General features: G+C 47.8%; 1 pseudogene; it reads left to right on the top strand.

Annotated features, from left to right (window-relative positions):
* Window positions 1–3,966: 3,966 nt before the first annotated feature.
* LOC136319163 (large ribosomal subunit protein uL6 pseudogene) lies at window positions 3,967–4,628 on the top strand (annotated as a pseudogene).
* The last annotated feature ends 1,930 nt before the right edge of the window (window positions 4,629–6,558 follow it).

Genomic DNA, 6,558 nt, shown 5'->3' with positions numbered 1-6,558 from the left:
GGGGCTCCAGCCAGGACCTGAGCCGGGCAGTGGTTTCCCAGGGTGTCCATGGACTCTCCGTAATTCCTTGCCCCTCGGTGTCCCATCCGTGGATGCTCACGCAGGGGATCACAATTCCACCTTTCCGAGGAGGAGAGCATGGCGGTCTCTTAGATGGCACAGCGGGCCTGTTTTACAGGCTTCCCGTCCCCATCTGTGTGGAACCCTTAGTGTAGGACTCACTGGTGTGGTTTAGTGACACTGAGCCGATGAGAAGGAGCAGAGGAGAATCAAGTGACCTTCAAAAGGGAAATTCTGAATTAGTCCCTTGAAAATGGTGTCCATTATCAGCAAATGTCACATATAAATAATTTGCTCCCAGGGATCACATTTTATCCAGTGGCATCAGCTATATCAATCAGTTCCCACTGGTTTTTGGGTTTCCGCTTGCACCAGTCATGGGAAGTGTCCCCCTCCCCCCAGCTTCCTTGCCTGGCATCTAGAGGACTTCTAATAGCAGGTGGCACTTCCGGTGGCATTGTGGAGGGGAAAGATCTCCTTGTGGAGATCAAGGACACAGGTAAGATGCTGAGACTATAGTAGGGGTCCATAGCTTAGAGTCCTCAGTTTAATTCCTCTGATCCCTCCCGCCCCCCCCCCCATAACCAGGCTCCTGTGACGTGTGTGTGTGTGTGTGTGTGTGTGTGTGTGTGTGTTCCTCCCCAATTAAAAACAACTTCAGAACTTTATTGTGGGCGGAGCGCTATTGTGGGAGGAGGGGGAAGATTGTGGGCAGGAAGAACGGGAAAGATCATCTTGGCTAAAGGCACATTTCTCGGGACCTGGAAGTGAAATTGTGTAGACTAACAAGGAACTTAACATTTGTCACCAGAAAAGTGTATGAACAAGATATATGTGAGCGGAGTCACAAGGCGAGTCTTTAGCATCCATGCCATCGTGCGGTGGCGGGGACTGTGGCGAAGCTTCCTGGGGCTCCCCAGGAGATGATCACAGAATCTGCACCGGGAAGCAGCACCCAGTGGCAGACATCAGTGGAAGACTGTAAGCTGCCTCCAGGAAGGCAGGACAGTCTCATCCGTCTATCCATGTCTACCCATCGTTAGCCCCTGGTGGCAAACAAGATGTTTTGATAAATGCAGTTTTTGTGTTTGTGCTCAGGAAATGCATCTCTAACAAGTCAGGGAGCCCCTGGGGCCATCTGGGCTGCTAGAAGTGAGCTCAAAGGGCAGGGCTCTGTAAATGTCAGGTCCCTGGAGGGCAGGTAATTACAGTCCTGACATTTGGAACTGAGGCGGGTTGCCTCAGTGAACTGTTTTGAAAGCTACCAAGTGTAGTGGGCAGCCCAGCTCCAGGGGACTGGGGGGAGGGGTCTTTCATCTTCCCATTCAGGCTCCTTTCCCTCCGAGCCTCCTCGTCCACAGGTGTCCATACTGCTGTGGCACTCATCCTCCAGACCTGCCCCATCAGTGACAGGAGCTTTCGGCCCAGAATGCCTTGCGGCCCTCAGGGCACCCTAGTCCCTGACTCATCCCCGACCCTGGGCGCAGTTCTCCCTGGGTGTGTCCCACCCTCTTTCACATCAAGGAAAGCATAGGAAATGATCCTTGTATTGAGGTCCCTGAAGGCCATTGGGGTGGGGGCTTGGGATGCTCAGACCCCACCTGCCTGTCCCCAGGGCTGAGAGACTCTCTACCTCAGCTCCATGGTAACCCATTCCAGGCCTTGGTTGGAAAGCTCCCCTATAAGAAGTCTTCACCTCTGTGGTTCCCACAACATCCCCATTTCCATGGGGGGGGGGGGGAACAAAAAAAAACAGAAGAAAGGCAACAACTTCCCCAGGCCAGACCTCAGTGAGATCATTTCAAAGCTCATTCATTCAATGAATGGATTGGGCACCTTTAATGAGCTCTCATGGAAACTGGAGGGTCCCCAATGAGACAGGGGGACATACCCCCAGCCCTCACAGCAGGTAAACAGGCAGTCGCCGTACCACATGACAATCGGTAAAAAAGGAGCTTGCGGGGGACTCCACTGGCGTAGGGGTAGGGGTGCGTATTTAGAGAGCTTCAAGGGAGGGTCTTGCATATAAGGAAGAAAACTCCCTACCCTGGGTTTGTTCTAAACCCCAGAAGTCAACAATTCTTTTTCTTAAAAAGACAGAGATTGGACTCTGTCACAGATATTCACCCTTACCACTGTAGCCCAAGTGCAGTCACAGACAATGTATAAAAGAATGGCTGTGGCGGCGTTCTGATAAAAACTTTACAGAAATAGGCAGCAGCCATGACTGCCTTTAGACCAAAGGCTACAGTTTGTCAGTTCCTTCTCTAAACGATGGGAGGATAAATGTTTTAGCAATCACCTTTCATGTAGAAGGAGAAGGAATTCCGGAGAATTTTATCCAATCCAAATTGAAAGAGTTAATTTTAAAGTTTCTGCGGATCACAATCTAGGTAAGAGTGAAGACTGTGACAGAGGGCAGTTTGGGCAAGAACATCAGGACATCTCTTCTTTGGGAAAGCAAGATATTTATTCCCTTGCATAGTGTGAGGTGAGAGACAGAAGTATCCATTGAGCTTGACCGAGAAGGCGAAGGAGAGAGGGAGACTTGGCAGGAGACGGAGACGGCAGCAGGCGGGTCGAAAGGGAAAGATGTCTGACAAGGAACCTCCTGGCTGAGGGTCTCAAGAAAGATCTTCATGTTGTCTCCAGATTTTCAGGGGTTTAATCCCTCATCCTGTTTGCTGAACTTTTCAGTAAAAGATGGATGACAGGCAAGCCAGAGACAGCTGGTTTCCACCAAACACTGTGCTGCCCAGCACCCCCAGCCTCCCTTACAGTTAGGCGAGGACCACTTCTGCCCAGTGGAATAGGAGTGAACACAACTTCTAGGGAGAGGTAGTTAAGATAAGCTTTCCTCCCATTGATCTCTTCTCCTGCCGAGAATGACAGACGGCATAACTTCAGATTTAGAGATGTGACCCAATCTGCGTTGCACTTTATATGAGCAACAGTTAAAACTTTAATGTATTAAGTGAGAGATTTCAAGATTTGTCTGATATGACTAATAAATTGCCTTGGGAAATAAAAGAACATGCCTGGACAATTCCGGGTAAAGACAATGGCAGCCACAGGAATTAAGACATTGAGCTGTTGATGCTTCATTAGAATATTTGTACTCTGATTAGGCAGGATATGCTCAATTATGCTGTAGTAACAAACATCTCCAAAATCTCAGGGTCTTGAAACAACAAAAGGTTGGGTTTTTTTTTTTAATTTTGTTTTGTTTTCTTTAACTCATGAAAAACCTACCTTGGTGCTCAGTGACTCTCTGGAGTAGCTCTCTTCTGTGTGACATTGCCTCTCATCAACACTTGCTTCTGCTATTGTGGAGGGGGTGAGTCAGTCATGGGCACCTAAATAGTTGTACCCAGAAGTGACACACATCATGTTTTATCGGCCAACTCATGTCACATGGTCACACTTAGCTTCAAGTGGGATTGGAAGTACAATCCCCCTTTGCCCTTAAAGATATCAGTGATTAGTGATATTATTTGCTAGACATTCCCTGCTACAGAAGTTCCCAAACTGTTAGGAGATATTGTACTTCCCAGAAGTCTGGAAGACTTAAGACTTAAAGAATGAGTAGCAGTTGGCCAAGGAAAGCAGAGTGAGAGGTAGAGGGAAAAGTGCTTTCTGTAAAAAGAAGCATGTAAAGGTCTGCATGAATTCAGGGAATGAGGCCTTTAACGTGGGTGGGCAAAATAGTGTAGGATAGAATAGGAATATTTGCTCCATATTTGAACAACTGCACAAGACAATTTAAAGCAAAGCTCTATTTTGATGGAGCTGATACCCAAGGTGAAGGTGTGGGAATGAAGAGTGCTTATGGTCATTTGTTTTATTTATTTACTTACTTACTAACTTATTTATTTATTTATTTATTTATTTATTGTCCAATCTATCATGTACGTCCAAGTTAGCACCTGCTACAGCACAGATGATGCACTTAGCCTAAGAAGGTCCAGGGCACTCAGACACTGTGACGGAAGATGCTCTCACCTTGCCACATCTACTGCAAGGAAGAAGACCGTTCTCAGCAATCAGACTGTCGACATCCCAGAAAATGTGGGCATTACCCTGAAGGGATGCACAGTTACGGTGAGGGACCCCAGAGGTACCCTGCAGAGCGACTTTGTTCACACCAGTGTAGAATTCAGTCTCCCTGAGAGAAAAAGAAAAGGCTCTGGGTTGACAAATGGTGAGGACATACTGCCAGTTTCTATCTGCAGCCCTGTGCAGAACGTGATCAAGGACGTGCGCAAGGGCATTGCACGGGGCTTCTGTTAGAAGGTGAATTGTGTGTGCTCTCACTTCCCCATCAACGTCGTCATTCAGGAGAATGGTTCTCTAGTTGAAATCAGAAATGTCTTGAGCCAAAAATACATCTTTAGGGTTTGAATGAGGTCAGGTGTTGCTTGTTCAGTATCTCAAGCCCAGAAAGATGAGTTGATTCTTGAAGGAAACAACATCGAACTTGTATGAAATTCATCTGCTTGGATTGAGCAAGTCACAACAGTTAGAGACAAGGATATCAGCAAATGTTTGGATGGTATCTGTGTCTCTGAAAAAGGAACAGTTCAGCAAACTGATAAATAAGGTCTAAGTTGTCCAGCGACAGAAACAGCAAGATGCCAAATGACTCCTCAGACTCATTTGTGATAGTCTAAAGATGTAACAAAAAGCCATGTATTGGGAAATAAAAGAAGAAAAAGAAGAAGTTCAGGGATTGGTGCACTCAAAATCCTAATATTTCTCTTGGTAAGGGTGAGAACTTTCCAGTATTTTTCTCCAAAATCTTTTTACATAACTAACTAGATTCTTGAGCTGAGTGAACCCTTCTAAGGACTTACTTAGGACCCTCAATCCGTCCCCTGTAACAATGAGGAATAGCTAGGTAGAGGTCTTCACCACGATCTCATCACCAGTTGGGTACATAGTGTTCATGGCTGTTTTTTCTTGCCTGAATCATTTTGGTAACAGGAGGGAATGGGCTAAAGTTGTAGCAGGAGAAAACATAATACTTTAGAGACCCTAGGTCTCTGATTTGGGTTCAGAAAATGGGTCAGCGTTAAAATGATTTAAAATCTGACAGCTAGAATTCCATGAGTTCTCCCAATCTTATCATCAAACACATCTGATCATCCTTAGAGGGTCCTCAGAGCATCCGTAGGCAGGGCTCCATCTGAAATGAAGGCAATCGTATAGTCTAGATTTGACAAGACTACCGTCCAGGCTAAAGAGAAGGTGACTCTTTCACCCAGAGGCCCCCTCGCTTCCGTATTTCCTCCTTCACCCACAGCTCGGGTCGAACAGGTACTCCATAAATACTTGTTAAAATTCCGTTAAGCAATCACAGGGCAGGAGAAGAGGGCTCCCCTAGGATTTGTCCAAAGTAGCATTTTTATCATCGAAATCTTTTGCCGTTGTTGTTGTTGTGGTTGGAGAGTGGAAGTCTTTTGTGTTCTGATCAGCAATTTCAAGGTGAGGAGGGAGTTTCCCCACATGGACCAACAATGCTCCAGACACCAGCCGGGTGTCCAAGAATTCACCTCAATTCTGACACTATCCACCCAGAGATAGAATCAAGTTCCGCAGATAAAGGGCTCGTTTCCACAAGCTCATCCTGCACATCGGCGCCAGACAAAGCCCAGCTTGTGGCCTGTGCTCCCGGACGGCCAGCTACAAACCGGAAGTTCCAACAACCCCCTCCAACTCAGAATGCCAGTCACAAGTCCAAATGGTCACGTGTACTTCTGACTGGCTGTAAATAAGAGGCTCCCCTGACCCCTCCTTGGGTTTGATTATCTTGCTAGAGCAGCTCACAGAAGTCAAATATTTGACTTACTAGATCACCGCTTATGATACAGGATGTAGCTCAGGAATGTCCGGATGGAAGCGGCGCAGGACAAGGTGGGGGAAGGACGACGGAGCTGCCTGCCCCCCGCCCCCCAGGTGCACCACTCTGCACCTCCACGCGTTTGCCGAAAGCTCTGAGCCCCGTCCTCTTTGTTTTTATGGGGGCTTCATTATATAGTCGTAATTGATCGCATCATTGGCCATTGATTCCACTTCAAGCCCCTCTCCCCTCCCCAGAGGTTGTATGTGTGTTGGAGTGGGGGAAGACTGAAAGGCCCCAACCCCCTCATCCCTGGCATCCGGCCCCCATCACACGGTGCTTTCCAAAAGTCACCTCATTCCCATAACAGAAGTCACCTTCCCCACTCTCAACACTAAGACAAATCCGAAGGTTCTGAGAGCTGGAAGCCAGGAACCTTGGATGAAGACAAAACACATGTGACAGGAAGAACTCACACGAACCAGTCCATCACCCGAGCTCTTTCCTCAGTACCGTGTGACTCCTGACGGCTCCTGGTGGTCTTGGTCTCCGTGTGTTCCGGTGTTGGTCTTCACTGGTCCGGCTCTCCTCTCCGGTCCGGCTCTCCTCTCTGGTCCGGCTCTCCTCTCTGGTCCGGCTCTCCTCTCTGGGCTCTACAG

This window comes from Saccopteryx bilineata, chromosome 1 (genome assembly GCF_036850765.1).
Source record: "Saccopteryx bilineata isolate mSacBil1 chromosome 1, mSacBil1_pri_phased_curated, whole genome shotgun sequence".
Classification (NCBI taxonomy): domain Eukaryota; kingdom Metazoa; phylum Chordata; class Mammalia; order Chiroptera; family Emballonuridae; genus Saccopteryx; species Saccopteryx bilineata.
Note: the sequence above shows the minus strand (reverse complement) of the source record. Positions and strands in the feature narration are given on the sequence as shown.